The 22,948-nt window shown below is 36.6% G+C and overlaps 1 protein-coding gene across 2 annotated transcripts in view; it reads left to right on the top strand.

Annotated features, from left to right (window-relative positions):
* kcnn3 (potassium intermediate/small conductance calcium-activated channel, subfamily N, member 3) overlaps positions 1 to 22,948 on the top strand; it is an 85,723-nt gene that overhangs the window by 2,545 nt on the left and 60,230 nt on the right. The window lies entirely within an intron of this gene.

Below are 22,948 nucleotides of genomic sequence, written 5' to 3'. Positions count from 1 at the left end.
CATAGATTGAACATGGCAGCTCAAAGCGTCATTAGAAATGACATTATATAAATCACACTACCTGGAGGGGTCAGCTCTCATATATCGACAAATCACGTGCAATGCAAGCGGAGTCGGTCTGCGTTAGGATTAGTGGTGTGGGATAGATGCGTATAATATGCACGTGAAAACTGTGTATTATATGCACGTCAAACACAATTTCAGCGTACGAATAGATCAGTTTGGAGTAGATGTCTCAGTTGCATCACTTGCAGCTGTGTGCGCATAGCGGTTGCAAAAAACAGTGGTAACAAGTGGAGGTAAATGGGTAAAATCCATGAAATAAGAGAAAAAACAATGTGTTTGATGTCAAAATTGGCATGCAAATAATTTATATAGAAAACTGTCGTCAAAGATGTAATTTGAAGCTAAACGCATATGTTTAAACGTACATGCTGTGAATGAAAACTACTATGATTACTCTACTTTTAAAGCATTAATTTGATTTAAACAATATAATATTCACATATGCTGTTTATAGGGAACGTATTGTATTAGCCCTACAGTTACAGCGTGATATATTATTTAAACCTTTATTAAACATTTATTTATTTTATCTCACAATTCTGACTTTTTTCCTTGCAAATGTGAGGTTATATCTCCTAATTCGGACTTTATAACTCGATTTAACTCAAAAATAGTGAGTTTGTCAATTCTGAAGGGAAAAAAGCCAGAAGTGTGGGATATAAACTACTATTCTGAGCCGAGGAAAAAAGAGAGAATGACGATTTGTTTTTCCTTATTAGAATTGTGAGATGTAATCTCGGAATTGCAAGAATAAAGTTAGAATTTAATTCCAAGGCTCTATAGACTGCCACTTGAAAACCGTAATTTTCTGTCACCAGATAGGCTCCGCCTACAAAAAAAAGTCATCACTGTTTTGTATCTGTAAGACTATCCCACTATCTAACGTCAATTTCGTTGAATAACAGTGCTTATTGCTTGGTGACAAGCTCATGTAATATGCGGAGAAAATTTTGAAAAAGGCATCTAATCAATATAATAATGTGTAATTCTCTAGCCGTAAAGGCTATCTCTCCGGAGTTTTCTGCAACCATGATGCACGCGCAGACTTAGTTTACAGACTTATAAATGATCTATAAAATGCCAAATAGAAAAATAGAAAATCGTGCTATTGATACACATTTTCATGAGACTGGGCTCTCAAATCTGTACGATATAACGAAAACAATACCTTAAAAATGAAAAGAAGCAGGTTTTTGAGATCACAAAATGTTAAACCGCTAAACTCTTGGAAAGTCCAAGGATCCAGTAAGTGGAAGCATTCAGTAATAATGCAGAGAATAGTGACTTACATCCAGATGCCGGTAAATGATCCTTTCATTGTGTATTTGGCTTAAAAGAAGGAGTGTTTTATAATGAATGCTGACTAAAGGTGTTTTATGCGGTGGGTCAGATTCTGAGAGATTCTGAGATGGATCCATATAGTAGAACAGTCAGTACTGTACCGGAGTACCGGCACTTCTTTTTTTCCAGTTCAAGCACTGCTTATAACAACTGCTTAGTTTGTAAGTGTAAAGATGCAGTCACATTTACCATTGTTAAGGGAATTTTCACAGATGAAATCCAGTCTTTTTAGGGCCCTATAAAATCCATTTTATTTTTTTTTTCCAAATTCCGTTTTTTTCCATTTGATACTTTTTCTGGTGTCCATTTTTTTTTCCATGTTAATTTTTCTAGACTCTGTTTTCATGGTTAAATTAATTATTATTAATCAAAAAGCATGTCTGATTAATTGACATCGTATGAAATATGTTTAATTCAGTTTTATTTTTACCAAATACAGTACAAAATAAAACAAAAAAAAAACTAATGTATTATTACTATCATTACATTCAGTAATATATTTCTGTCACAGTTTCTTTAAGTTAAACCAAACTTTTATTTTGACGGGTTGCTGTGAAGACCTTTGTATGGTATATAAAACGATAGTTTTTCTCAAAAGAAATGGTAAAATGCTCATGAAGTGACTCTCAACAGTTCATGTTTTCATATATTGATGCGACAGAGGTTAAAAATGAAACAAATCTGCACAATTCATTCACACAGACATGCAGAAAATGCAGGATTCATATTTAAATACTGTTTTTGCAGCTTAACGTTCAAAGACGCTAGTCAGTATTGTGTTTTGATTTAAGTGTTCAGACCTACTTTCGATGTATTCATCCAAAATTTTCCGTGAAATTCCGCGTTACACAGTAAATTCCATTTTTGTGACCGGATTTGACAATTGCATCTGTGTTTGGTGAAAGATTTCCTCACACAAATTTCCCCTGCAATTTTGCGAATATGACCACACCTTTAAGATAATATAGTGTCATTGTTTCTGTTTAGTGTATATATATATATATATTTTTTTTTGGTAAACCAAGCAAATTTGCAAGTGTGTTTCACACCCAATAATCATTTTATGGAAAACAGCAGCTTTGACCTTTATTATAGTAACTGCTTATGCGCTCTACTGGAAAAAGTCACAGGTTTCAAGCGAGGTGAGGGTGGATGGATGATGACAGAAATTTCCGTTTAAAGCAAATGATCTGCGAAAAGTGTGACTCATTTGGAGTGACCAAATTTAGACGTGCTATGCGAATGCGTGATTTTTGCCACAAACACCAACAATAATCAAGCAACTTAATCATCAGAGATATAAATAAATGTTTTTCGGAAGTTGCATTCATAAGCTGTCTTGCTTTGAATGGGCACAAAGTGTCTGATCACAGGAACTTCTGTTCTTTAGAGGGTGTAAAGCTGTATCATGTTACACAAAATCAGCACTCAAAACAAACATCCATGGAGAATTGGTATGGCATTTGTCACCTTTCTGGAACAGGGGAGTGTAATGATGCACCTGTGTATCTGGCGTGAGCGTGAATGTTTTAAATAGTTGTCTATCTTAGTAAACATACACTTGTGAGTAATGCTGCTTCTGTCAGAGGATCAGATGTCTGTAGGCTCAGAAAGAATTTTGGACAGCTGTCTGGGAGATTTCTTAAATGGGGAAGAGATCAGTAATATTTGTGTGATTTAAGAAAAGTTCGGAAACATGGATCCAAAACAAGTTCCCATAGGGACATTTTGAATAATCCCTCACTTTGAAAAACAAGCAAAAAAAAAAAAAAAAAAAAAAAAAAAAAATATATATATATATATATATATATATATATATATATGTACGGCACCCCACGCTTAACATGTCGATAAAAAAAAATGGATATTCTGACCATGAATTAAGAAATTGCTCCCAAGACTTATTCATTTGTGGCTACGTTCATTCCCTCATTTTAATTCAGTCATCGCCATGTTCTAAGTTGTTAACATGTTCCTCGTTTTATTTCACACATTATGCTCATTTGTTCCATCATTTCCACTATTGAACTACAATGAAGCACAAATTACTAAGATGTGGGAACAAATTCTTCATTTATGGCCACAATTGCATATGCAGGTTTCCATATTTATGGTATGGCTCTTACAATGAAAGTCAGTGCATCCAGAATAAATGTTAAAATACACACTGTTCCAGAATAATGAACATTTATACGTGAGAGTAATGTGAAAGAATCACTTCACATGCTTATCTGTGCAGTAACGTCTGATCATTCAACTCCTGTTATGACCACGTAAACCCATTAAATAATGTAATTTTCACATGGTACATGCAGGGCTAGCAGAAATGAAATGAAATGAAAAAAAAAATTACATCTGTAACACATAAACAAAAGGTTCACCCTTCTAAAACAGTGTTAGGGTGCAAAAATGATGATTTAGATAACATTAAGTTCACATGCCAAAACACTTTTGTACAGAATAAATAGTATAATTGGTTTAACCAAAATTTGAGCTGCACATTTTTGCTTGCAAACCCACCACACTCTCTAGACTTCCATTGTAAGTGTTTTACTGTAAACAAACTGAGAGATGAGTCGATTTTTTTGTGGAAATCGGAAGCATGTTGGCGATAGAGAATAGTAAACATAAACTGTTTGTTTAAAGGGATAGTTCACCCAAAAAAGAACATTTTGTCATTAATTACTCACCCTCATGTCGTTCCAAACCAGTAAGACTTTCGATCATCTTCAGAACACAAATTAAGATATTTTTGATGAAATCCGAGAGCTTTCTGACCCTGCAACTACCACGTTCAAGGCCCAGAAAGGTAGTAAGGACGTTGTTAAAATAATTATAGGAATAGTTATAAAATAGTTATTTTTGTTTTTATGTGGACCAAAAGTATTCACGTTGCTTCATAATATTACGGTTGAACCACTGATGTCACATGGACTATTTTGTCGATGTTCTTGGTATCTTTTGAACGTTGTAGGACCCTTCTATGCAGGGTCAGAAAGCTCTCAGATTTCATCTGAAATATCTTAATTTGTGTTCTGAAGATAAAAGAGTGTCCTACAGGTTTGGAATGACATGAGAGTGAGTAATTAATGACAAAATTTGAATTTTTGCCCGAACTATCCTTTTAATACTGAATGTGGTGTAGTTTAAGTGATGTGGTGTGAGTGTGTATGTGTTTCGTTTTACTAATAGAGATTTATAAATTTTGGAGGAACATACAGTACACTCTCTTTATTTATGCATGACAAACCTCCGTTTTGCTCTGCAAAAGTTTTGAACTCATGGGTGGCGAGAACACACATCCTCGCAGTCGGCTCTTGAGCTTAAAATCAAGTGTTGCTTGATTGATGATCAAAATAGATGTAACTGCCATTACAGCCTACATAGTGTTACTCAAAAAGTGGCTTTTACCTCAGCTGAATTACAGACTAGTAACATTTTATATAAAGCCGAAGTCTCAAATCATCAGTGTGAGGCTAAAGTTAGGTAAGAGAATGATTCTTGTGTTGTTACGTTAGAAGGATTGAATGTAACTGACACATCGTGTCAAGGTGAACTATTTTCCACTGTAATAGTCACAGCCTCAGATTGAAGGCTGAATGTATGTGTGTGAGTAAGAAAGGGACAGACAAAGCTGAGCTCATTGTCTACTTATGTAGCTTTGGTGTCAGTTGCCTAATTTTTGGTGGTGACAGGAAGCTTGTGTTAATGTAAGCTTATATAATTATCATTGAACCTTGTAAGTGACTGATTTGGGACTTTATGGACTGGTTTCACAAACAGGGTTTACACTAAGCCAGGATTAGGCCAGAGTTCAATTAGGACATTTAAGTAGTTTTTATAAACGTGACTTGAAAAAAAAAAAAACATTACTGGTGTGCATCTAAAGACAAAACAAAGGCACTGATATATTTTAAGATCAGTCAGTGCAAAGTTCTTTCAGTTGAAACAACTCAGACTTGCATTTTAATCTAGAACTACACTTAAGCCTTGTTTGTGAAACGGGGGGGTAAATGTACAGTACGCACACTTAAATGAGAGTTCTGTCATTGATTACTCACCCTCATGTTGTTCCAAACCCGTAAGACGGGGAAATATTATTTGAGGAAAATATCTTATAAACACTTTATAGACAGCAACACAGCTACCACATTCAAGGCCTAGAAAGGTAGTAAGGACATGGATAAAATACTCCATGTGACATCAGTGGTTCAATCTTAATTTTATGAAGTCACCAGAAAACTTTTTGTGTGCAAAGAAAACAAAATAACGACTTTATTCAACAATTTCTTCTTTTCTATGTCAGTCTTCAGCATTGCGTTCACGAGAGTACCAATTTTTATGTGATTTGGGACGCTATACATAGGTACGCTCAATTGATTTCAATAGAGTTTGACCAAAGACTACAGAAACACAAAGACAGTTCACTCTTATACTTATGAATGGGAGAAACTGCAAGCGCAATATGGCGGAATAGTCCCGCCTTCCAAATGAAAGAGCCAATCACTGATTGGTAAAGTCATTGCATCACTGCAGCGGCATTTGAAGTGCCGGTTTCCATAGAAACCTGAGGCTGGACCGGCCAATGCGCATGCGCAGTCATTAAGTGCGTTGTGGCTGCGCATGTGCATTAGTTGGTCTAGCTTGAAAAATAAGCTTTTTAAACACTACTTGAGCATAAGAAACAACATTAATGGGGCAGTTAATTTCAGATGTTGCTGATTTGAAATATGTAATTTAATTGTGAGTTCAGCAAGCAGTTACTGAGATTTCAGGACTTCCCCATTCATTTAAATGGGACTTGGTCTTGGATGAGCTGCCCCCTTCGTTGCAAAAATGGCTGTCGAGCGACCAGACTTTGTTGAAAGGGACTTTGCCTTTGTTCATCTTCGGAACAAATATTAAGATATTTTTGATAAAAATATCACTGCATAGACAGCAATGCAACTACCACATTCAAGGCCCTGAAAGGTAGTAAGAACAATGTAAAAATAGTCTGTGTGACGTCAGTGCTTCAGTCCTAATTTTATAAAGCCACAAGAATACTTTTTGTGCACAAGGAAAACAAAAATAATGGATTTATTCAACAGTGTTTTCTTTTCCATGTCAGTCTTTGGCATGTGTTCACGAGAGTACCAATTTATATGTGATTTGGACCGCCACACACAGGCAATCTCAATTGATTTCATTAGAATTTGACATTAGCATATTGCTAATCTTACAGCTGGGTACTCTAATACACTTAAAACACATAGAACACAAATATTAGTTAATATTATACAAGATTTGGGGTTATACATAGGTTATTTTTCCAAAGATGTAAAATCTCTGCACTCGGTTAGCTGCTGGCACTACCTGTTGCTATTTTTACCACAACACAACTGTGAATAAGCAACCCAGAAAATAAAATACTGATACGATGCCACATCGTGCGGCATTTGGTGGTAATTTTTAGTCAAAGGGCAAAAAGAGAAGTTATGTAAGTCTTCACTGCTTTCCTAGTGAGAAGAAGAGGAGAAAAGAATGGGAAGATGCCTGTGAATAAATCTTCATTAAGACTTGCATCTTTGTTCTCTCCGCTTTAGCCCTGATGCCTTTGAGGCTTTTAGTAGACCACAGCTACTGAAAGAGCTTACAAATGGCAAAGACAGGAAACGCTAGATGCCATCCTGGCAGGATGTAAACATGCCGACCCTTGTCATGACACCCGTAGCCACTGAGTTTCTCAGCAGGGATTTCACTCGATATCCAGTGGCGTTTAGACTCCTTGTGGGGAAAAATCAATGATACGGCATTTGCTTTAAGCCTATATGCTTATATCCATCGCCACCTGTAAGCTCTTTCAGTAGCTGTGCTCATCGTAACCGTATTTTATTTTAAGAGTTGTGTATTCCTAGTTGTGTTGTGGTAGAAATAGCTCACATAGTGTAACCATTTACGTCATTAAAATACTGGCGCCCCCCATAGTCCAAAATATGTAAACAATGTGATTTTTTTTTTAATAATGTAAATCTTTAATGGGTTTTCCACTACATATTTCAGTAAGAGACATAATTTATATTGTATTAAGCCATACAGGTCTAAACACCCAGGGATCCCTTTTAAAACGTACTGAACGAAGTTCGTTTTGAGTTCAATTCGGCAGTTCGAAACAGCTCACCAAAGCGGGGAGTTAGTTTTGGCTCCTTTGGCCATTACGCAGTTGGTGGGTGTGTTCTGAAACTCCACCTGCTTTGCAGGAGATTTTTTCCGGTTTTATTTCTCATTCCACGGAGGTCAGATAGGAGAACAACATCACCACCAAGTTAGTGAAGTTACTAGCAGTAGCAACATGAAAACACTGAAGTGTTGAATAGCTGAGCTAGTACAAATGTAACTGTACCTGTACGATCACTCACAGGAAGACTTTAAAGTTTCGGAGAAGGCGTTTTAAATCCTAGAAAGAAATTGACGACCCAGAGTTATGCAAAAAGCAATGTAGAGAAACATCCGAGACAAGTTTTCCAAAGCCATGTAAAGAATGAAAGGAAATAGTGGAGATAAAGCACCGAATCCAAATATATGTTTTAAGTAAATGTTGTCACAACATACTGCTGCTGCTGTTGTTTTTACTATAAGTGAATTTAAAGGGGTCATCAGATGCCCATTTTCCACAAGCTGATATGATTCTTTAGGGTCTTAATAAAAAGTCTATAATATACTTTGGTTAAAAATTCTCAGTGGTTGTGTAAAACAACACCCTTTTTACCTTGCCAAAATCAGCTCTGCAAAAATCATCTCATTCTAGTCGACGCTGCTTTAAATGCAAATGAGCTCTGCTCGCCCCGCCCCTCTCTTCTCTCTGTGGAGAGACGAGCCTGTTTACTTTAGCCGCATTTAGCCGCTAAACTTGCTAACTAGCACATTACTAAGAAAGGCGATCACAAAGATTCATAAAAAACCCCTCATACTCACTTGTGCTGTAAGTGAAGCTGAATCACAAGTGATTCGCGTGAACATAGATGGATATATGTAGATTGGGAGGAGCATTCCCTTCACAAACAAACATAATCTACTGCATAATACTAGCTCCTGAGATGTCGGGAAAATGACAACCACTATGTTCATTATTACATTCAGCAACACAACACTTCAATCTGAGATATTCTTGTCTAACGTACATCCCTGCTCCTGCATTGAAACAAAGAGGGTGGACTGTTACAACTGATCTGAGGTAAAACGCTCATGTCAATCAGCTATCGTGGGAGTGACATCTGTGGGTGTGACGGCACAACGACAGGCATCTGAGAATGGTTCAGTTTGAAAAAGAGGATATTATTTTTACAGATTAATTAAAAACCAATGCAGTAAATGAAATGCCAAAACAACATAGAATAATAAACCTTTGTTTTTATCAAAATTAAATCACTACACCACATAAAATAAAAAAAGGTTTAGTACACGTCTCACACCTAGATACAATTCATAATTACATCGTTGTTGTGTCTGGGGATACGCGCGAGCGGCGTGACACATATTTACATTATCTACAGCCCGCCTCCAGCAGCACGGGGGTGTCGGAATGTTTGAAAACAGTATACCAGTGCTCAGCCTTTTCGAACTTAGTTTTGCCCCCAAAAGAAGAACGAAAATGAACTTCGTTTGAAGTATATCGGGGCCTTAAGAGTTCTTTTGCATCATCCTCCATCTTGGAATCATTTTTTTGGTGGAGATCACCACGGTAATTTCTGGGATTGCATTTCCATTGAAAGCCGCTTTGATAATTGTCTAAAAAGAGGTATCTTAGAAGGCAGAATAACTATGGCGCAAATTTCTCATGAAAAAACCTTCGTGTTGCTTAAAATGCTCAGTGGGTTTTGCAACAGTGCAGTCGTCTGAAGCGTGTGTCTGCGCGAGTGGGTCTGTGCGAGCGTTATGAGGTGTTCTCTTGCATCTGGCACTGTTCTGAATGGATCTGTCTCAGTATGTAGTCTGGAAATCACTTCTACGTGTGGTCGTGGTCCTTGTTCTGCAGGTGCTTCTGATATGGCAGACGTATAGGAAATTTGTTCTGTCTCAGTATCTCTCTTCCGCTGCCTGTCTTCCCTGTGGCTTTCTTTTTCTGTCTCTGTTTCTCTTTATTTCTCTTTTTCTCTCTGTCTCACCCACTCATTTTTTTCCTCCTCCTTTCTCGTTCGTTCACTCTCACTTGTACTTGTACTGTTTTTCCTTTTCCTCTCTCTGACGATTCCTTTCCTCTTCTCTCCTGGTAATTATTCTTGGTCTGAATATCTTTCTCTTTCTTTCTCGTACTCACTATCCTTAGTGCTTTCTCTCTCCCCAGATCTCTCTCTCTCTCTTTCTCTCTGTTATTGTAGTGGGCGGTGAACGGGGGAGTGTTATTGGAGAGGGAGAGAAAAGCGAGTGAGTGTTAGGAGAGATGAAATGAAAGGCTGTAATAAAATCTCTTTATTTGAGATGGAAAACAGGTGAGTGAGTCAAGTTTGCACATGAATAATGGCCATGCTGATTGTATACCATTATAGCCATTATAAAACAGCACAATAGAAGCCTGTTAGTGCTGCATCGCCCCTCAGAGCAATTAAAGAGCTTTTCTCTCAGTGCATTACCGCTGAAGGTCCAGAGACATGCGAGATACTGATGCTCTTCCACATCCTCCAAACTGCTTCGATTTGACGCGGCTCATCTAATGGGGAATTACCTCTCCTCAAACCCCCCTGGATAGTGAATGGTAACTCCCACATGAAACAAGTTTATGTGAATGGACGATGGAGCATCTAGAGTGATTTCAGAGGAAATGAGTAAAGAAAGTGACTACTCAGATGCTGGCGAACGCTCACAATTCTGAGTGACCGGCTGTATCGATTATTGATAATCACCTTTGCACACCATCAAGCGCCTATTGATGGCTTTACTGCGCTGCTTGAGCTGTGTGTGTGCGTGCGTGTGACAGCTGCTTTTGAAAGGATGAAACCGGGAGGAAATTCCCGATGAGGCATCATTATGTCCAAAACATTTTCCTAACCTCTTAAAGCTCTCTTTTCGTTTGAAACGGCAGTCTTGTGTGAAGCAAATATGCTGGAGAATGCTTTGTATGTTTGAGTCTATCTTAGTCTTTTACTGAAGGGATGTTGAATGCTTGATTCTGATTGGCTGACGAATGTTCTAACACTGTCCTAACCAGATGTCATGCCACGAAATGTGATAAGGTATTGCAAAGGCGTCTTTTCCAAGTTAATCAGTGTTTTTGTCCTAACCAGCTGCGATAGCTGATTCTGTTTTGGACACTGTTTATATTTTTGTGACGTTGCAGCTGGAACAACAGTATACAGACTACTGCAATGATAAGCTCAGGTACCGATCATTTTACAGAGGACTCCTTCTCTAATCTTGCCGTTTATCTTCGTTGGCTTCTAATCTTCTTTATTTGGACCAACAAGCATTTCCGAACCACAACCTGTAAATACGATTGATTCGTTATGTGTACGTTTTCAATTGAGTGTTCAAAGTATCAAGATTTTTATGCTAATATGTGATGTATACCTAGTGCAGCTTTAGGTTTCTGGGTAAACCACGATATTACTGTCTTACTAAAATACTTCTGATAATTCGCTGTGAACTCGGTATTTCCTAAGTATGTGTAGATTAATGTAGACTGTCGCTCTAATAACTTAGTGTAATAATAAAGAATGTAGACATGTGTGTTTTGTTTACAGACTGTATTGTTCCATTGGTTAGTCATCGCAGCACTCGGCTAACGTATCATTCATTATTGTTTTATTAAGTGTTTACAGTTTAACAGCTAAACTTTAGCTGTGGGTACAATTTGCATGCATAGGTGTTAAACTAAATGTTTTTATGTCATTATTTTTAGAACAGATTGGAGCACTTTATTATTGTTTTATGTAAAGGTACATGCTTTGTGAATGGTAGCCAGGGTTTCCAGGTTTTCACAACAAAACTAGCCCAATTACTACTTAAAACTAGCCCTAAACTAGCCCAATCACATTTCGAGGGGGGTCCCCCATGAAAAATTGCATTCCAGGGTGTAAAATACACTTTTTTTGTCAGGGTTCCCATAGTAAATTTACATTTCAGGGGGTAAATATGATGTTACAGGGGTTGCTTCAACCCGCAGACATCAAAAACAACCGCGACATGGCAACACAGATAGTAGCGCTCGCTAACTAGTTACTCCTCCAGTACTCCTCTCTGTGCCAATCACAACAGGCTTCTGCCATCTGACCAATCAGAGCAGAGTAGACTTTACAGACCTTACGCTCAGAACTGATTGAACAACTCATTTCGAAATCATTGAGTATGTGTAAATATATTCTGAGAAAATTACATGTTTTCTGACTTTAAATGCATTTAAAACTTTCGTAGGGTACTCCAACACAATATTAGGATACTTTAAAATACCATTTGACCTGCTCTTTAAACCAAATGCTGTACCATCAAGGGGTCTAACCGTCCTCAAATATCGAGTGAAATCCACGCTGAGAAACTCCTTCAGTGGCTGCGCCGTCATGACAATGTTGATGTCGACATGTTTACATCCTGCTAGGATGGCATCTAGGGTTTCCTGTCTCTGCCATTTGTAAACTCTTTCAGTAGCTGTGGTCTACTAAAAGCCACAAAGGCATCAGGGTTAAAGTGAAGAGAACAAAGATGTGGGTCTTTAGGAAATTTTATTCGTCCACAGGCATCTTCCCATTCTTTTCTCCTCTTCTTATTAGTAAGAAAGCAGTGAAGACTTACATCACTTCTTTAGTTGCGCTTTAACTGAAAATTACAACTAAAAGCTGTATTTTAGATTCTGAGTTGTATTGCGGTAAAAATAGCAATGGGTAGTGCCAGTAGCTCATAGATTGCAACGATTTTACATCATCGAAGTAATGGTGCCCCCCCATAGTCCAAAATATGTAAAAACAACGTGGATTTTTTAAAATAACGTAAATCTTTTATGGGTTTTCTACTACATATTTCAGTAAGAGACATCAATTATGTTATATTAAGCCATACAAGTCTTAATACCTGAAATGTGTTCCATAACAAAGATTGTATCAGTCACTTCATATGTATTTTAATCATTTTAAAACGGTTTCATATTTATGAATTAGATTATGTAGTTATCTAATTTGTTGCAAATGCATTGCGTTTGGGAAAAGAGCCTGCCCATGTGCTCTTCTGATTGGCTCTGATTTTTGATTAATTTTGTCATGTGTTGCGTCTGGTGTGGACAAACAAATCGCTTGTCGCTGGAATCTTATCGCACTGCGTCTGGTTAGGACATGATGTAAGATGTGCAATTATTTTTCATGAAACGCACAGCTAAAGTAGTTACTTCCATATAGTTCTTGACTATATTACAGTTCGATATCACTTCACCAAATTATTCCAGCTATTTCAAAGGTCCTTCTCTCACTTTCTCCAATAACTGCATTAGTCTACATATCAATGTCTCAAGCCTCTCTTACTAGTTCTAAAATTATGTTTTGGAAATGGCAACAGAGGTTTGGGATAAGATTAGCCCTACACTCAAGAGCTATTTGAGGACAAAAACCTGACAAATGTCTTGAAATAAAACATCTGAAATATGTCTTGAGCTGTTAGTATAAGCGGAATAATTGACTTCAAACCGAATTATTGAAAAAAGAATGCACACCCGCTTCACCTCATGGCTGCGTAGCCACTCCGGTCATGTATTATTGTTCTATAATGCATAATATAATGGCTTGTCGTCAGTTTTCCTTACATATATCATTTATATGACTGTGTGAATGTACTGATGTTAATCATTGTGTGCATAGATGTTTGTATGTGTGAAGATTTGTGTGCTTTACATGCTCAGTTGCAAATCCTCACAAGATGTCTGGTCTATTCACACTCCATACACATCCTACCTTCCTTAAATAGGTAAAAAGAACAGGAGAGAGAGAGAGGGAGAGAGAGAGAGCTGATAAGGACAGCATGAAAGAGTGCAGTGTGAAATCGGAGCCTTCGCGTGTTACTAGCATTGTTTGTTGTATTTCATCAGATGTTTGCTCTTTCATATCAACTTTTTATTTGCTTCCTATGCTAACTAGTTCCTGACATTACATGAACTCATTTATTACAGTGCATTACAGTGAACTAATATAAATGCTTCTACTTAGCATTTTTCTTATTTAAAGGGAGAGTTCACCCAAAAATGAAAATGGACCCATGATTTCCTCACCCTCAAGCCATCCTTATGACTTCCATATGACTTATATATGAATATAATATGAGTTAAATTAAAAAATGTAAAAAAGCTTTACAATGGCAGTGAACGGGTGTTGAGATTTTGAAACCCCAAAAAGTGCATCCATCCAACATAAAAAGTACTCTACACAACCCTGAGAGGTTAATAAAGGCCTTCTGAAGTGAATCGATGCGTTTGTGTAAGAATAATATCCATATTTAAAACGTTTAAGTTTTAAACTTAGCTTCCACTAACTGTCGTATACGCGTTCATGGGAGAGTAGCATTCCAGCAGATGACATAGGTAGCTCTCTTGAGAATATGCTAGTCTCACAAGAACCATGTTTTGTTTGTTTTCTGCTGTTCTTCAGAAAAATCCTTCAGGTCCCACAAATTCTTTGGTTTTCCAGCATTGTTGTGTATTTGAACCCTTTCCAACAATGACTGTATGATTTTGAGATCCATCTTTTTACACTGAGGACAACTAAGGGACTCATATGCAACTATTACAGAAGGTTCAAATGCTCACTGATGCTTCAGAAGGAAGAGCCTGGGGGTGAAAACTTTTTGAATTTGAAGATCAGGGTAAATGTAACTTATTTTGTCTTCTGGGAAACATGTAACTATCTTCTGTAGCCTCTGAATGGCAGTACTAAATGAAAAAAATATGATATTTAGGCAAAATAAGAAAGATGTACACATATTCATTGTGTTCAAAAGTTTTCACCCCTCGCTCTTAATGCTTGGTTTTTCCTTCTGGAGCATCAGTGAGCATTTGAACCTTCTGTAATAGTTGCATATGAGTCTCTCAGTTGTCCTCAGTGTCAAAAGATAATAATAACATGCTTTTTGTATGATCCTTCTTATTTTGGTAAAATAACATTTTTAATTATTCTGAAAAGGGGTGTAAACTTTTGACCTCAACTGTATATCGAAATCCTCCAACATTTTTCTTTACAAATCCTTGTTTTGTACTTCTAATTTGTGACCTGTGTTTTGTTTTGCTCTCTCCTCTGAGCTTCTGTGTTCGTCACTTCTCACCAGAGCTTACGCTACGCCTACGTCATCTGCTGGACCACCACTCTCTTGTGAACGTGCATACGACAGTTAGCGGAAGCTAGAGATTACAGTTTATAAAGTTTTAAATATGGATAGGAGCCCTTCAGAAGGCCTTTATTAACATCCCAGAGCCAAGTGGAGTACTTTATATGATAGATGGATGCACTTTTTTAGACTTCAAAATCTTACCAGCCGTTCACTGCCATTATAAAGTTTGGAAGAGCCAGGAGTCATTTAGCTCCAATTGTATTTATCTGAAAGAAGAAAATCACATACACCTAGGATGGCTTGAGGCTGAGTAAATCATGGGATTATTTTCATTTTTAGGTGAAGTTTTCCTTTAATGCAGTCCTTTTTCATTCCAAATTATATTACTAGCATAAAAATGGGTTTAAGATTGTCTTCGTATTTGGTTTTCCTTTTTTGCTTTTGAAGCTGCATAAACTCCTGATGAAAACCTAATGATCGTATTCTCCAGCATGATATGAGATGATGCGAATAGCATCTTGATTGCATTGATTTGACACAATGCAGAATCTCAAATATGTCATTAAATCACATTTTAAAGTATTTTCAAAATACTTTTTTTTATTTTGAGTCAAGATATTTGAGTTCCAGTGTATAACATAAAAAGGTCATTTTAGGTCTAGATGAAACCGTTCAATGACGTGTGGAATTGCATGAAACAACATGCTTTGAATCCATCTTCCTCCAGCTCCTCAGAAGTCTGCTCGACCCTTAACAACCCTAAATACCTGGAAAAAGCCACTGTCAAATCAATACTTAATTTTCACACCCTCCTCGCTCTGTCACACATCCCTGGGGAACATCTCAGCTTTGACTTGTTTAGTAGATGCGAGGAAGCGTGCAGATGCTTCAGTTGATCAACCTATTGCCTCCGCACAAGGTCGTCAGGCGCTGTCCATATATCTGGGTTTTTTATGCAGGTATATGTGTGTATAGAAATACATTACCATTCAAAAATCATTTTTAACATTCATAATAAGAAGAAATGTTCTTGAGCAGCAAATCAGCATATTCGAATGATTTCTAAAGGATCATGTGACACTAAAGACTGCAGTAGTGGCTACATATTTACAGTAAATAATAAAAATGATTTATATACACATTTTATTGTAGATTTTTATTCGGCTGTACTAAATATTGTCTTCATGAAAATATAGTTGCTTTAAGGGTTAGCTTTAGGTATAGTGGTGACTGAAAATGTATTTTGCTCATTATTAAAACAATAGGAGTCAATGGAAATTCCCCACCTGTGTTTTTGTGTAATCTATCTCTAAGACACGTATAAGGGGTGATCCAGTGGGCTGCGGGACCCTAATCCCACTCCTGCCACACCAACGCTTTTACAGCACCCTCACGGGAGCAATAATCATCAGTACATAGAGAAAAAGAGAGAGCGTGGAGGAGAATGAGAGGAAAGAGGAGAGATGGACAGCCTGAGGAAGGGTCAGTGAAGGAGAGAGAGGGCAATAGTGGACTGAATTAAAAGGACTCTTGAATGGCCATTAATGCTAAGCTTAATATATGTGTGTGTACTGTACAACTGTGTGCATGTAGCTCAGGCTGTGTGTGTTTCCATTTTTTTTCCTTGGCCTCTGAGTGTGTAATTGGGTTTTCAGGGGTGTAATGGTGTATGTCAGTGTGTAATCAAGTGTGTGTGTGTGCCAGTCGGTGTGTAATTGGGCTTATCTGTGTGTGTGTTTTTCATTAAGTGAGATACATTATTGTTTTGGTAGCATTTGATTTTAGTGGAGATGTGTGTTTTTTGCAGATTTTTTCGTTTGTGGTTTAATAAAACCCATTGGTGGGTAACTCGTAGGAATATGGCAAGCTGTTTTAACATTTATTCATTTTCAGGATACATTATCGATAGTTTCCACTACTTAAAATTATAATTCTTGATATCAGGAATTGAACAATTTACAAGTAACATTACTAATTCTTGATAATCAGAAATTAAATGTTTACTAAAATGTAAAAATATGAATTTTTGAAACAAAATGACCATTACTTACAGAAATCAAATTATTAATTTAAAAATCATTAAACACATTTTTACTAGTGAATGTCAAAATTAATTGTTTTTTTTTTTTTAAAAATGTCATTCCTGATATTTGCATTTTAATTAGCGAAAAGTCAAATCTATGAAAGCCTGTTTCCACAACTGAATAAAAAATAAAAATGGTAACTGCGACCTTTTAATCTCCCTCTGAATTATGTGATATAAACTCACAATTACAAGTTATAAATCAGAATTACAAGATGAAAACTTGCAGTTCTGATTTTTTTCTCAGAATTGCATGATATAAACCTGCAGTTGTGAGTTACAAAGTCAGTATTGCATGATATAAACTCGCAATTGCAAGAATTTAGTTTTTTTTTTTTCCGAAATTTGATTTAAACTTGCAATTCTAATAACATATCAGTCTTGATCCCCCCTCAGAACTGAATTTTATAACTCACAATTACCAGTTTGTATCTCACAATTCTGAGAAAAAGTCAAAATTGTGAGTGACAAACTCGCAATTGCAAGAAAAAAAGTTAGAATTGCAAGTTTTTACTTTTTTTTTTAAGTGTATTTCTCACTTGCAACTTTATGTTCTGCTATTCTAACTTTATAACTTGCAGTTGTGAGTTTATATCTCACAATTCTGGCTTTTTTCTTGCAGAAACTGGCTTCCATACAATTGAGACTGACATATAGAAAAAAAAAACAGATATCTTTTAAATATCTCAGTTTCCCCCACACAGCAGTGAGACTGAATGGAGAGAATATTGCTTAAAAACAAAAAAAAAGTGTGCCCATATTTTGATACTCTTTCTTTAATACTAGTTTGTATATAAATTGAAATAAATCATCTTTACCTGCAGTACAAGGTCATTCGATAGAAGACATTTGCAAATCTTGTTTTTCTACAGTAGATTGTAAGTTCATAAAATTACGGTTGAACCACTGTCACATGGACTATTTTATGTTGTTACCTTTCTGGGCCTTACATGTGTCAGTTGTGTTGTATCTTAATTATATATATCTTAATTTGTGTTCTGACGATGAACGAAGGTCTTACGGTTTGGAATGACATGAGGGTGAGTAATTAATGACCGAATTTTCATTTTTGGGTGAACTGTTTCTTTAAGGAATTGATGCTACCACCAGCTGAGTAATGTAGTTTAATAGCATTGCTACTTTTACCTACTTTAGCTAGCTGAGCTATGCTAGTTACACAGTTTTGTTTCAATCTCATTTGTGTGTAATTTCAGAAGAAAACTACTTAAAAGAAACAGAACTATGAATGAGCAACCACTGAGCAATTAAAGCTCCACTAGTAAAGGCAAAACAAATCATGTTTTCATATTACCAGCTACGGGTTGGGTGTATGTGTTTGTGTTGATGTGTTTATCATCTTGTGTATGTGTTTATAGAGGTTGATTGTGGTTTGTTTGCTGTGTATTTCTGTATAAGGTGAGTGTAGGTCTCAGGGTGAATGATAAAGTGTGGCATGTGTGTGATTGGTTTGGCCGGAGGGTTCACATCATTAGACTGCTTGACTTAGACAAAGTGCTTAGAATAAATGGGGCAAACACACAACACAGCACATACAGTGACATTAATCATCTGCAAATCTATCTTTGTTCTGGACAAAGTTCCTATAAGGGTCGGTCCACTCGGCAACCATCTTGGTAGCAGCCACGGCGGCTATTTTCTAGGTCAGTAATAGGAATACAAGTGAATTTTCTATTTGAATGCGAAACGATTAGAATCTTCATAACTTTTGTTACTATTTAAATAACACATTTGACATCCTGTAGTATCATAAGTGTAGCTTCTTTAGTTTAAATCTTGCTACAAATGCTATTCCTTAAGGCTAGCCCTGGTGAAAAAAACAGCATATGCTGGTTAGGTATGTTTTGATGCTGGTTTAAGCTGGTCCTTACCTGGTTTATGCTGGTCCTTTGCTGGTTTATGCTGGTCCTTGACCAGCAACATGACCAGCATAAACCAGCACAGGACCAGCAAAAACCAGCAAAGGACCAGCATAAACCAGATAAGGACCAGCTTAAACCAGCATCAAAACATACCTAACCAGCATATGCTGTTTTTTTTTACCAGGGAGCTAGTCCAGCTAATGCATATAAACAAACTTTCAAAAAGGCAATCACCTCTACCTGAAATACGAGACTTAAATTCCTATCCCTACGAAAATTAACCATGGTTTTATTATGAAAGTGTAGTAACCATGATTTTTTTTTTTTGGCATATTACCATTTGTATAACCACAGTTTTACTACATGGTTAAAGAAGTCATCCACTTTCAAAACAAAGATTCATATATAATGTACTCACCCTCTTGTCATCCAAATGTTCATGTCTTTCTTTCTTCAGTCGTAAAGAGATGTTTTTTAAGGAAAACATCAGCATTTTTCCCCATATAATGGACTGATATGGTGCCTCGATTTTGAACTTCCAAAATGCAGTTTAAATGCGGCTTCAAACAATCCCAAATGCGGTTGTAAACAATCCCAGCTGAGGAAAAAGGGTCTTATCTAGCAAAACGATCCGTTCATTTCATTAAAAAAAATTATAAATTTTTTAAACTCAAACGCTCGTTTTGTTATGTCTTGCTCTGCCTTGCTCTGTGTATTCTGGCTCAAGACAGTTAGGGTATGCCGAAAAACTCCAATCGTAGTTTCTCCCTCAACTTCAAAAATCATTTCAAAATCATCCTACATCGCTGCAGAAGCACCAATACAGTCTTCGCAAAGGAAACATGCAAAGAAGATCAAACACCCTTAACAAAAAAGGAAAAACAGCGATATAGGACGATTTTGAAGTTAAGGGAGAACATGAGATGGGAGTTTTTCGACATACCCTAACTGACATGAACCGGAAAAAACATTCCAGGCACAGTAAGACAAGATGAGCAATTGACATTAAAAAGTATATAAATTGTATTATTTTTTATGAAAATAACCGATCGCTTAGATAAGACCCTTCTTTCTCGGCTGGGATCTAATACAACCACATTTGGGATCGTTTGAAGCCGCATTTAAACTGCATTTTGGAAGTTCAAAATCGGGGCACCATACCAGTCCATTATATGGAGAAAAATGCAGAAAAAAAAAATTTCTTTACGACTGAAGAAATAAAGACATGATCATCTTGGATGACAAGGGGGTGAGTACATTATATGTGGACTTCTACTTTGAACTATGGTTAGTGTAGTTTTGTTTTTATTTGTAGTAAAACCATGATCAATTTTAAAGGTTACAGTCGCCATATCGAGAGTTAATTTTTATATGAATGGTCCGTCTCTTTCCCCTTACACTTTCTCTGGTCTTGAATGTCAGAATATTCCTGAAGGATTTTTGTGTCATGATTGTTTTTTTTCTTGACTTGTGTGTGTGAACACGCCATCCTTCCTCTGGTGGTTAAGCTGTGAGTCTTGTTTGTGTGTCAGGATCTGAGAAAAAAATCTCTGGTTCTGTGTGTGTGTGCATGTTACATGTGACTTGTATTTGAGATTTTTCAAGTGAGTCACTTCACCCAACATCAGCGGTAAATGAAGAAATTGAAACAAGAGGAAGTAATTACATTAGAATCACAGATGACTGTGTGCATTTGTGGCGGTACATTCAACCGCGAATGTGTGTGTGCTTTTGTTCGCGAGCGTGTTCGTGCAACTGCGTGACAGACAGAAGGCTCGAAGATGACTGTGTATTCAGACGTCAGAGCCGATTTGTTCGGTGTTTATGAAAGGACCAGGGAGAAGTAAGGAGAGGAAACTGAATAGATAGAGGAGAAAAGAAAGCAAGATGTTTGAGCGTGCGAGAGAATGCTGATGGAGTTAATGGAGCTCAGAAAGCCTATTAGCTCTGCATGGTGTCCATCATGACCTGGATCAATAACTGCTAATCTAGCCATGAGTCTGTTCATCGTACTCTCCGTTCACACACTTGTATATAACGTAAGCTCTGATAGTCATGTCACAGACACTGAGGACTCGCTTAGTAGGATGGTAACACATCATCAAAAAACCCAACTCAATCACACAGGAAAAGCGAGAAGGAAGGGTGGGGGAAAGTGAGAAGAGAGTGAGATTGAAATTCTGACCTTCATGACCGCATATGCATTAAATATAGTTAGCATCCTCAACAAAAAGCCTCCAGTAAAAATCGCTCTCAACTTTGTGTGATTTCTGACATGACATGTTTTCATTTCAAGGCTCACATTTTTATGTTTTTTATTTGGTGGTTCTTAGAAATTTCCTTTTAATTTCCTTTCAATATGTCACAGCAATTGCTCATGACAAAAGGAACAGGGTCTCTCTCTCCTTCCTATTAAACATCCACTGTATCCACAAAAGGTGATAATATAATATAATGTAATGTAATGTAATGAAATAATATATTATAATATAATATAATATAATATAATTACTTTATATTATTTTACATTATATTGTATTATAAATCATCATATAAATAATGCAGTTGAGGTCAAAAGTTTACATACACCTTGCAGAATCTGCAAAATGTTAATTATTTTACCAAAATAAGAGGGATCATACAAAATTCATGTTATTGTTTATTTATTACTGACATGAATAACATATTTTACATATTAGTCCACAAGAGAAAATAATAGATGAATTTATAAAAATTACCCTGTTCAAAAGTTTAAATACACTTGATTCTTAATACTGTGTTGTTACCTGAATGATCCACAGCTGTTTTTTTTTGTGATAGTTGTTCATGAGTCTCTTGTTTGTCCTGAACAATTAAACTGCCCACTGTTATTCAGAAAAGTCCTTCAGGTCTCACAAATTCTTTGGTTTTTCAGCATTTTTGTGCATTTGAACCCTTTCCAACAATGACTATGATTTTGAGATCCATCTTTTCACACTGAGGACAACTGATGGACTCATATGCAACTATTACAGAAGCTTCAAACGCTCACTGATGCTCCAGATGGAAACATAATGCATTAAGAGCCGGGGGGTGAAAACTTTTTGAATTTGAATATCAGGGTAAATTTGACTTATTTTGTCTTCTGGGGAGACATGTAAGTATCTTCTGTAGCTTCTGAAGGGTAGTACTAAATGAAAAAAAAGTGATATTTAGACAAAATAAGAAAAATGTACACATTTTCATTCTGTTTAAAAGTTTTCACCCCCCGGCTCTTAATGCATCATTTTTCCTTCTGGAGCATTAGCGAGTGTTTGAAGCTTCTTTTAATAGTTGTATATGAGTCCCTCAGTTGTTCTCAGTGTGAAAAGATGAATCTCAAAGTCATACAGTCATTGTTGGAAAGGGTTCAAATATACGAAAATCCTGAAAAAAGCAAAAAGGTTTAAACTGTGGACAGTTTAACTGTTCAGGACAAACAAGGGACTCATGAACTATCACTAAACATCAGGTAACAACACAGTATTAAGAATCAAGTGTATGTAAACTTTTAAACAGAGTCATTTTAATAAATTCAGCTATTATTTTCTCTTGTGGACTATATGTAGTCAGTCCACAAGAGAAAATAGAATAAAATGGGGGCAGCCATGGCCTAATGGTTGGGGAGTCTGACTTGTAACTGAAAGGTTGTGGGTTCGAGTCCCAGGTCTGGCAGGGATTGAAGGTGGAGGGAGTGAATAACCAGCGCTCTCTCCACCCTCAATACCACGACTGAGGTGAGTCCCTTGAGCAAGGCACCAAAACCCCCCCCAACTGCTCCCCGGGCGCTGCAGTGATAGCAATATGGCTGCCCACTGCTCCGGGGGTGTGTTCACGGTGTGTGTGTTTGTTCACTGCTCACTACTGAGTATGGGTCACCATACTTGGCCACACATCACGTCCTTTTCTTTCCTTTCCTTTCCTTTCCTTTTATGTGAAATATCTTATGCAGGTCATTACTAAATAAAAATAACATTTATTTTGGTAAAATAATTAACATTTTACAGATTCTGCAAGGTGTATGTAAACTTTTGACCTCAACTGTATATATTATTTATATAATGATTTATAATTTAATAAAGTATAATATAATGTAATATAATATATTACATTATATTACACTGTAATATATTATTAATTCTATAAATATTGTAATTATAGTCATTTTTTATTGAATTGGTATACTATTTTAGTAACAAAGATAAAATGTGTGGAAAATGACATAAATGTGTCAAATTTTGAAATGTGTCAAATGTGAAAAATGTATCAAACAAAATATTTATCAACA

Source organism: Labeo rohita, chromosome 16, assembly GCF_022985175.1.
Source record: "Labeo rohita strain BAU-BD-2019 chromosome 16, IGBB_LRoh.1.0, whole genome shotgun sequence".
In the NCBI taxonomy this organism is placed as follows: domain Eukaryota; kingdom Metazoa; phylum Chordata; class Actinopteri; order Cypriniformes; family Cyprinidae; genus Labeo; species Labeo rohita.
Note: the sequence above shows the minus strand (reverse complement) of the source record. Positions and strands in the feature narration are given on the sequence as shown.